We start from the raw sequence: 10,979 nt of genomic DNA, 5'->3' as shown, positions 1-10,979 counted from the left end.
TGCTCTTGGAATGGAACTCGTTTGTATGTAGGGGACTTACTATATTAAGCTAGAGTGTTGGGCTTTAATCTAAACTCTGCAGAGACAGCTAAAGGTTTCAAGGAGTGAAGGCAGGTGATCAGATTTGCCCTCTGGGAAATGGCTGGAGGTGTATTGGGGGGTGGACTGGCCAGGGACCGTGGGTAAGTGGGATGTCCAGCCAGGGGGCTGCTGCAGAACACCAGGTATTCTGCAAGGGGAGGCTGGGGTGGGGGATGGAGTGGATGGTATGACCACACGAGCCCTCGAGGAGGACGTGGTGAAGACCACAGGCTCTGGCCCCATGTCTCTTGGGTTCATAACCAAGGCCAGGAGTGAGGAAGCAGCTGCCGCATAGCCTCCTTCGAGTTCATGTGTCTTACTCATAAGTCCTTCTTGCTCAGGGCCCACTTACTCTTAATTCACATATCATTCTGACAGTCAAGGGCCTGATTCCTAAACCTACAGCAAATTAGAAGTAGAAAGTTTTCCAAGAATAGGTACACTGAGAGCAGTGAAGAATGATACCTGACACTAAGAGGCAAACTTTTTCAAAAATCACAATAGAGATGCATCATTTGGTAGATTTCAAAAACAATACAACTTATGTTAAAGGGTACTCTGTTTAATAAACTAGGGAAATAGATTATATTTAAAAAAAAAAACATTTTCATCCAAAGGCTAAAATGAAATTTGAAAGTTTGGTTAAAGGAGCAAACTCTTAGCTGTACAGATAGGCCACTTGCTCCCAGGATCCAGGAAATGAGACCTTTGTGAGCTTTGCATATTCAGAGCGCCTTTCAGAACCCTCTCCTGTCCATCAGCTCACCTGATCCTCACACCCATTCCATGAGGGAGATAAGCAGAGAGGCCACCTCCATGTCACAAATGGAGAAACTCATGCTCGTCTGTCTTTTCACCACCTGTCCAAACAGCTCTTCATCTTTGGGGGTAACACTTGGAGCCCAGGTCTCTGGACTGGCAGCCCAAAACTCCCAGTCAATGGGCCCCATCTGCCTTCCTTTTCCTCCCTCCCCTTCCGGGGTAGTCCACAACCCCCAGCGCCCCCAACCGATACCCCCACCAATACTCGACACCTGCTGCAGCCAGTTGGCTGGTGCGATGCCCTGAGAAGCCGCCCTCTCCTCCCATCTCTGTGGCAACATCACGGGTTCATTTGCATACCCATCAGCCAATCAGCACTCACTTCTCCAGCAGGCAATCCATCTCTGTCGGGTTCCAGCTCCCTCACTGGGACTGAGCTCACGACAACTACAAATGTGACCCTTAAGGTGTGAGGGCTGCGCTGTGAGTTCTGCATATGTTCCCTCACTGAACATGCACAGGTGGCTGACGTAGAAACTATTCTTATTCCCGTTTCTCAGATTAAGAAACATTTGAGGTTTGATAATGTGGCCAAGTTCATGCAGATGACAAGTAGTAGAGAAGGAGTTTGAACCCAAGACTGTCTGACTCTAAATGCTGGGCTCTCCACAGCTCTAGGGTCTCCCACCAGCGGTACAAGTGAGCATTCGCTGGGGCTTGGGTGGGGACCCCCACGACTTCAGTCTGGGAAGGCAGCCTCTCCAGACCCCATTCCACAGCGTCCTGCAGATTCTTGCTGGCGGGGAGAAGTCCCTGATGAATCAGCTCCATTGGAGGAGGACACTGGAGAAGAACTTCCAGCCCATGGAGAAGGCCAGGTGGTATGACCAGGTCCTTAAATCTGGGAGGATCCTGTACCGCCTCCAGGGAGCCCTGAGCTGGGGTCTCAAGGCAGTGCTGAGCCAAGGTCTTGTTGCCAAGGTGCTGGGGGACCGGGGCCATTATACGATGAGCGGGCCCCGAGGGCTCCTTCTGACCTGCCTCCTGCGAGGTTGACTTTCCAGGGGCAAGAGATGGCAAATGCCAGCTGGACACAGATGACATAAGCTGAGCCTTTCAGCATTTCCCCTCGCCTGACATAGGGCACAGCAACCCAGCAGGGGCCCAGGCACACCCCTGCCCTCTACCATCCAGCCACCCTCAGAAGGAGGGATAAAAGACCAAGAGCCTCGGGGTGAGACTCCCTCTCACTGAGTCACTGCACAGGGCACACCCGAGATAACCTATTCAGTAACAGTGCAGTCAGGGAAGCCTTCCTGGAGGTAGTGGCCATTGGGGTGGGTTTCTTAAGCTGGCTGATTGGATGGGTAACTGTAGAGGGGAGACCATGCTGGGTACAGGGAATAACAGAGAGACAAGAGTTTACCTTGTAGAAGGAAAAGACCACCTCTTGAGGTCAAGTAGGCAGATAACTTGAGGGTGTTTGACAGGTTAACCCCTTGTAGCTCAGTTGGTAAAGAATCTGTCTGCAATGCAGGAGACCCAGGTTCAATTCCTGGGTCAGGAAGATCCCCTGCAGAAGGAATGGCAACCCACTCCAGTACTCTTCATGGTCAGAGAAGCCTGGCATGACACAGTCATGGGGTCACAAGAGTCGGACACGACTTAGCGACTAAACCACCGTTACCACCACAGCCTGGGTTGCTTTGCTCGCAGCCCAGGGTTCTAGGAGCCCTAGCTTGCATTTCCACCCTCTTGTTGGTCTTGGTGCCAATGGACTGGGACTGGGTTAGGGTCACCTCTGCCGTGTCTGCTGGGCAGGGCCCAAGATCACCACCAGCGACTTCTCTGCTCTTGACTCCCACTCCCAAAGCTCAGAAACCCTGGCTCGCCAGGCCCAAGGCCTCCAGCTCCTTAGAGGCCAGCCAATTCTGCAGCTGGTCCTTTGCCTCCATCTGGTGGTAAATCTGTGAAATGACAACAGGTGGCCCTTGAGGCTGTTGGGGTGGAGGAGGTAGTCTCTTCTAAAGGGCCACCTGTTGTCAGGCAGAGGGAAACATTTGAGGCAGAGGAAGAGGAGGAAAAGAAGAGGAAGGGTGAGAACAGGAAGAAGTAACTATTTTATAGCCTGTATGGATCACTATGCACTTTGGTGAGAGGCAAACTAATCTTGGTCCCAACCTATAGCAGCTATGCACAGACCCTCCCTGGGCCTCAGTTTATTCATCTGTAAAATGGGTGTAAATAACCCCACCCTTATAGTGTTACCTTTGGTGACGTGTTGACTGAGGAGCTTGAAGGGGCCTTGAAGGGAGCCGGAAATGATCTCTATAACGGTGGTTGTTATGCAGTTTTGAAAGGTCATTTGTTGTCCAGTTGCTCAGTGGTATCCAACTCTTTGCAATCCCTGGACTGCAGCACACCACGCTTCCCTATCCTTCACCACCTCCCAGAGCGTGCTCAAGCTTATGTCCTTTGAGTCGGCAATGCCATCCAACCATCTCGTCCTCTGTTATCCCCTTCTCTTTTTCATAGAGCTGTACATTTAAGGCAGGTTCACTTTAGATAAGTTGTATTTCAATAAAAATACAATATAAACAACAATAACATCAGTCTTACAGGATTTTGGTGAGGACTAAGTGAGATCACGTAGGAAAGGGACTAAGCCTGGAGTCTGGCACACACTAAGGAGGCAATGAAGGCTAGCATTATTGTCACCAAAGACTTTCAAGTACAGCTATGTTCCAGTTTTATTGCAGTCCTAAGTTGACTTACATGTTATAGCTGGGGAATTGAGGTGAAAAAGTTCTCCAGATTGTCTAATTCCATTTCCTAGATTTTTTCTCCTGGGCCTTGCTCTCAAGCCAGTTTGGGCCGCACAAGGCCCAGGTCATCACAGTTATCTGGGCAGATCCAAGGGCCATTATGCCCAGCAATGCATCAGGTTAAGGTACTGACTGCAGGTTCCCAGAAGACCTGTATTTTCTGGGTCTCAAGGCACCAGAGGGGCCCCTCTCAACAGAGTGGATGAGAAAGAGCCAAGCAGTCCACTGAAGGAACGGGGGAGGAGGGAAAGAACGGGGGAGAAGTGGGAGTATGGGGGAGCGGAGAGAATCAGGGCAGATCTGGGTCTAAATCCAGGCTCTGCTGAGTGATGGAAGATGGGTTGCTTCTCATCCATGGGGATCAGTTTCCTCCTCTGTAAAAAGGGCATAAGAATATAGGCCCTTCCTGGTGCTCGGGATTATTGTGAGAGCAAAGTGACACTGTCGGGGCAAAGACACTTCCGTCCTCCCACTGATCTTGCAGGCGGGGCAAGAATCTTCCCATTTTACAGATGAAGAAACTGAGGCTTAGATGCTGCAGACCCCTACCCAGCTCCCACCTTAGACCTCAGCCCCAACGTGAGCCATGGCATAAACACAGCCCAGAAAAGTGGAGCGAAGTTCTGGGATTGTGGAGTTCTACGGCCAGTCCAGAAACCTCAGCGCTGCCAATTAAATGGGACGATGTATGCGGCCAAAAGGATGGGTGGGTGGGGCGCCCAGGAACACGTGATGGCCCTTTGATTAATTCAGATCAGGGCAACAGCCTTGGCCTCCACAGCTGCAGTTGACCCTGCCGTCTCCTAGCGGTGGTGACACCGGAGCCCTTGCAGGAAACTGGGTTCCTGGTCCCGGAACGGCCTGTCCCAGCAGCCCCGTGTGGCCTTGGCCTGCCATCTGGTGGCCACAGGAAGAATTGCCGGGATGAAGCTTCAGCCCGGCCTTGCCTCCCTCTCCCTCAGGGCTGTGCCAGCCTCTGCTTGCAGGGAGGACGGAGCTCGTGACTCTCCCCAGAAGCCCTCGGCTCTGGTGGGCAGCATCTCTGAGTGCCTGTTGCTGCACCCCCAGGTTACAGAGTAAACAGGACAGGGGTCTCTTCTTGGGTCAGAGTCAGGCATCTCAGACCACAAGGTTGGGTTGGCTCAGGGCGGAACATTCTATCACAATTTCCTTTGGTCAACACAGAGCCCCCGGCACTGCACAGGCTCCTAGTCCACAAACTCAGGTGTCAAGAAATCACCTGTTTCATGTTTTATTCCAAAGTTTCTTCTGAGTTTCTCCTCCTGGGATTGATGGTGGTTTAGCCGCGCAGTCGTGTCTGACTCTGCGACCTTATGGACTGTAGTCTCCCGGGCTTCCCTGTCCATGGGATTTCCCAGGCAAGAATACTGGAGTGGTTTGCCATTTCTTTCTCCAGGAGATCTTCCCAACTCAGGGACTGAACCTGGGTCTCCTGCATGCATTGCAGGAAGATTCTTTACCAACCAAGCCACCGGGGAAATCTTACCCATGGTTGAATAATTCCCACCTAGGATCACACAAAACAGAGGTTTCTGTAGCCCCAAAGATGGAGACAGGGCCTCTGGGGGTTATCACAGGTCGCAGTATGCCTGGCCCATGAAGGCAGGAGGCCCCGCGCTCCTGTGTCTACCTGGGTTCAGGAGTGTCTGCCCAGGTTGGCAGCCCCAGGTTGGGGTCCACCTCCATTCGGTGTTCTGTGAAGTCATTCCCCTGGGAGGCCCTGGCATCTCTTGGGGGTACTTCAGGGTACAGGGTACCCTTCCAGCTCCTCTCTTGTCCTGCTTCCTCTGCCCTTTAGCAGGCCAGGGGCAAGAGCTTTTAGCTTTTGCTCCTGTCACTTTACGCCTAATTCAGTTAGTATTGCTGTGTTACAAACCAGGCCCAAACTGAGTCATCAGACAGTCACCTATTTATGATCAGAGATTTGGACAGGGCACAGTGGAGACAGCTGTACCTGCTCCATGACACCTGGGGCTTCTGCTGGAAGACTTTGCTTTTAGCTCCTGTCACTTTACACCTGATTCAGTTAGTATTGCTGTGTTACAAACCAGCCCCAAACTGAGTCATCAGACAGTCACCTATTTATGATCAGAGATTTGGACAGGGCACGGTGGAGACAGCTGTACCTGCTCCATGATACCTGGGGCTTCTGCTGGAAGACTTGAAGGCTGGGAATGACTTGATGGCAGAGGCAGGAATCAGCAGAGATGTCTTCGCCCACCGATCAGGTGGCCAGCACTGGCTTTCAGCTGGAACTCTACGGTGTCCTCTCTATGAGGCCTCTCTGCATGTGTTAGTTTGGACTTTCCCACAATGTGGTGGCTGGATTCCAAGAGTGAGCATCCCAAGGGGCCAAGGCAGACATACACGGCATTATTCAGATCTAACCTCGGAAGCTACACAGCCATCCTTTTTTTTACCCTACTGGTGGAGGCAGTCACAAAGTCTGCCCAGGTCACGGGCCCTACCCCTCAACGGCCGTGGTTTCAGGGTCACCCAGTAAGAACGTCTGGATGGGAGATTCTGTCGTGACTGTCTTTAGAAAGTCCATCTGCCATGTCACCTCACCCAGAGCTGACATTTTCAGAGAACAACCACCGGCCTGTGTATGCCACTGCTGTTCAGTCGCTAAGTTGTGTCCATCTCTTTGTGACCCCAGGGACTGCAGCACACCAGGCTGCCCTGTCCTTTACTGTTTCCCAGAGTTTGCTCAAACTCATGTCCATTGAGTCGGTGATGCCATCCAACCATCTCTGTCACTCCCTTCTCCTCCTGTCCTCAATCTTTCCCAGCATCAGCGTCTTTTCCAATGAATCAGCTCTTTGCATCAGGTGGCCAAAGTATTGGAGCTTCAGCTTCAGCATCAGTCCTTCCAATGAATATTCAGGGTTGATTTCCTTTAGGATTGACTGGTTTGATCTTGCTGTCCAAGGGACTCTCAAGAGTCTTCTCCAGTTCGAAAGCATTGATTCTTTGTCACTCAGCCATCTTTATGGTCCAACTCTCACATCCATACATGACTACTGGAAAAACCATAGCTTTGACTAGACGCAACACTAAACTGCCAGAAGCAAGGCAGGTCAGCACTGGGCTACCTGCTGCTCCCGCGGAGGGGAATGTGAGATAGAGTTCAGAGTGGATGACCGCAAGCAGGAAACCCTGTCCAGAGCAGAGTGCAGGCTCTGGGAATGAGGTCCTAGAGAGGAGAAATGGAGCAGGTCAGTAAAAGTCAAAAGCCAGAACTCTTTCTGTCTCAGGGAGGAAATCAGAGCTGCTGAGTGTGATTGGTTGGTGGGTGGGCCATACCTGGGCTTGTCATTTAGGTCAGCACAGCTGGCAGAAGGTAGTCAGCCATGGGTACCTACCTGGGGAAGGCCTGGGAGCCTCAGCTAGGCAGTAACACATACACGTACGCTCCAGGTTAGAAGTGCAGTGCTCCATCAGGCCTGCGCTGGGGCCGCTGGGTGTATCTGGACATCTCAGCAAATAATGCAGCACAGAGGCCAGGCACTGCCGAGATGGCTAGGCATAAGGTCATGGACGCTGGTCTCCACCATCTGTGTGACCTTGGATGGATGACATCTCCAAACCCCACTTTCTCATCTGCAAAATGGGGATAATTCTAAGTCACAGAGCCATGGGCTATTTTAGGGCAAGTTCTAAATCAGTAAGGCAAAAAGCCAATGCTGGCAAAACCATCCTTGAAAACCTCTTAGCTTCCTCCCCACCAACACGTATGCAGGGCTTCCCCGGTAGCTCAGCTGGTAAAGAATCTGCAAGGCTCTGCATCTACAATCGTGTGGAGTGATTCTAAAGAAAACTAAATTTGGAGAACTGATGAGCTAGAACAGGGAGGGGCAAAGGGGAAGCTGGGAACAGATGGCCCAGCTGTCACACCATCTGCCTTTAAGAAAATGTCGAGCCCCTAACTGAGTGCTGGGTGGGGGCCTGGCAGGGTGGAGGCAGAATGCTACCCGTTTAGACCTCAGGAACCTGGATATGTGTTAGTGGATCTGTGTGCTCTTGTTGACATGAAGCTAGGGAATACACATGAAGGCTCGCAGCACTGTTTTCGGTACATAATAGGTGCTCAATAAACGTGGGCTGGATTTGAGTCTTGATCTTGCTGCATCAGATCCATATACGAGGCTTGTTTGCAGCAGGATAGCTGTCTAGGTTGTTAGGATATCAAAACATGTCCCTACCAGTTGGTGAACAGCTGCTGTCCCAGTCCCCCCAGCCCCGAGTGCTCCCCACTGCCCCAGTTGACGTGGTCTCTCTAACCTGGGATTCCCAAATCCCCACCAGATCCAGCACCCTGAGGCATGAGCCTGGTCCAGGACCCTGCTCAGGTATGAGGCTGGAGTCTGTTCTGTTGGTTGGTCCCATGAGCCTCTAGGGTTAAATGTTTCAGGGGTCACCCTGCCCACGTTCCCACAGCCCTGTGAAAAGCTCTTAGGAGGAGTCAGCAGTGTTTGCTGCACTTCTCAGCTGCCCTGTCCTATAGAGGCCCTGAGGATCCCTCACTCCGCGTGGACTCTGGCTCCTGCCCTCGGGTAGGGTTCTAGAGGTAGTTATGTCCTCCTGGTGGGCCTGCACATCCAGGGAGCTGAGCATGAGCTAAGCTGGAGCCCAGCCAGGGCCCACCAGCTCAGCTGTCTTTGAAGCCCTCAAGCCCAGTTCCTCTCGGGCCTGCCCTGCAGCTGTGTGGAGACCCAGGCCCAGCGCCCCTCAGACTGTGGGTCCCCAGGCCTCGTCTCCCCAGAATGTCTGCTCGTGCAAGGATGAACAAGTTTGCCCAGCAGCGCAGGCAGCCAGCCCAAAGCAGCTGACACAAGTGCGAGATTTCTTCGAAGTCTTGGGTCTTCTTTCAAAATTACAGATTCGGCATTCTGCTCCACGATGTTTCCATTTTCGTGAAAATCTAAAAATAGAGCTTCCACTGAACAAAACTGACTCTCCAGGAAGATGATAGGCTCATCCTGTGACTCTGTAGACACCCAGCTCACTGCCATGGGCCTCTGGACGCTCACGTCTGGAAATTTGAGAAGGTTGCCCCCCACCCCCCTCATGCCTCAGATAGACTAAATCTCTGACTTTCCACCTCTGTAAAAGGAGTACACAGACACCCTTTCTGAGCCACCGCCCATTTCGGCCTTTCTGAAACCGTAGTCAACCCTGACCAGTGCCCTATAGCCATCAGGAGAGATATCTCTTTCTGCTTCGGATGGACAGAGGCTGGGCAGTGCCAGGGCCCTGGTTCCCACCCTGCTTGGGGGTGGAAGCAGCACAGCCAGGGAAGGGGAAGCCCAGAGACAAGGCATTCACCCTCCTGGATCCAACAGCTCCTTGGCCGTCCCAGGGTGCTGTGCTTAGTCGCTTCAGTCATGTCCGACTCTTTGCGACCCCATGGACTGTAGTCTGCCATGGAGATTCTCCAGGCAAGAATACTTGAGTGCGTTGCCATGCCCTCCTCCAGGGGACTTTCCCAACCCAAGGATCGAACCCAGGGATGGAACCCAGCTGTCCCGCATTGCCCTGGCTGTCCCTGGGTGGCGCCCATAGGTTCCCCTTGTTTCAATTAAGCTAGTAAGAGCTAAGCTTAATCACTTGCAGAGTCCTGTCAGTCAACCTTCCCTAGGGAGGAGACCACTCGCGGTGGGTCGGGGTGGGGGTGGGGGGCTTTTTCCCTTTCCTCAAACACTTGGAGGCCATCATAGGGAAGGGGGAATGTGGGCCAGAACTGGGGTCGAGACATGGGAGATGGAATGAGGCAGATGAAGGGTGGAAGGAGGAAGTGCTTTCTGAGTCAGATCCTTCCAGAGACAGCAGGACCGGCTTCAACAGAGAGCGAGCTGAAGACCCCCTGCTAGGGAAGGGTGGAGCAATCCAGGCATGAGATGGGGACGGGTGGACTACAAGCCTATAAAGTTGCTTCCTCTCCTGAGTCTCTGATTCTACGCTACTCTCTAAGCCCTGTCCAAGGATGTCACCTCCCTGCTCCAGCAACCAGGCCTGCTCAAAGTCACCTCTCAGCTGGAAGCATGGGGCGGGCCGGGGGTGGACAGGTGGGTGCTCGGGGCCTGTGAGCCTGTTCTCGGCCCAGGTGTGGTAACTGGCTGTCCACATGTCAGAATTCTAGAACAGGAAAACTCAATGACCCAAAGTGATGCCTGTCTGAATCTCTCCCTTATTTCAGTGGTTTATGTCCTCTGCCTGCAAACATCCCTGAGGGGCAGGGCAGACGATCTTGGCAAGGCCAAGAATTTCCTGGCCCTTATTCTAGGGGCAGCTTCTTCCCCAGGAAAGATGAGCACTTCGGAGAGGAGACCAGAGCCACATAGTGGAGGCCAAGTGTTGGAGCCAGAAAAGTACAGGCCTGAGTAAGACGGAAGTACTGACATCCCCTCCTCTCGTGCCAACCCTGACTGGAATAACCAAAAAACATACATTGTGCAGGGCAGGTGGCGGGGGGGGGGGGGTGGTGATGCCAGGGGAAGGGCAGTGAGGACCGCGGGAGGATTAGAAAGGAAAAGAGGTTCACATTCTGCATTTTGAGGCATTTCTGCACGCCGTGCTGTGCTTAGTCTCTCAGTCGTGTCTGATTCTTTGCGACCCCATGGACTGTAGCCCTCCAGGCTCCTCTGGCCATGAGGTTCTCCACACAAGGATACTGGAGTGGGTTGCCATGCCCGCCTCCCAACCCAAGGCTGGAACCCAGGTCCCCCACATTGCAGGCGGATTCTTTACCACCTGGGGCCCCAGGGGAGCCCTCTACACACCGTAGTGTAGTACCATTAGTCGCTCAGTCGCGTCCAACTCTTTGCGACCCCGTGGACTGTGGCCTGCCAGGCTCCTTTGTCCATGGGATTCTCCAGGCAAGAATCCTGGAGTGGGCTGCCATGCCCTTCTCCACTACGTACTGTAGATGAGGGCAATTTGGGAAAAGCCCCTGAACCCTAGGTGCTCCCTGACCCCAAGCATCTGCTGGGCTAGTGCTCCCTGAACTGTGGGGTGGCAGCACCCAGGCATAGCACAGGTCACATTGCTCTGGTCGCCCGGGCACAACGACCTCACCGGCCCAGTCAAAGTGTCTCAGAGCCGCAATGCACTGGCCGCGCATCCTAGCCCAGCACACCTCATGAACCAGTGGGCGCCTTCAGTCCGAGCTTGGGCGCCGGTTTACACGGGTATTACTTCGGTTCTCCAGCAGAGGGAAGTACTGTGCTCCAAGGAAGAGGCGCTTTTTTCTGAAGAGCAGGGAAACCATTATGTTCTTTAGGCAGCAGG

This window comes from Bos indicus x Bos taurus, chromosome 15, assembly GCF_003369695.1.
Source record: "Bos indicus x Bos taurus breed Angus x Brahman F1 hybrid chromosome 15, Bos_hybrid_MaternalHap_v2.0, whole genome shotgun sequence".
In the NCBI taxonomy this organism is placed as follows: Eukaryota; Metazoa; Chordata; class Mammalia; order Artiodactyla; family Bovidae; genus Bos; species Bos indicus x Bos taurus.
The sequence above is the reverse complement of the archived record's forward strand: the minus strand, read 5'-3'. Positions refer to the sequence as shown.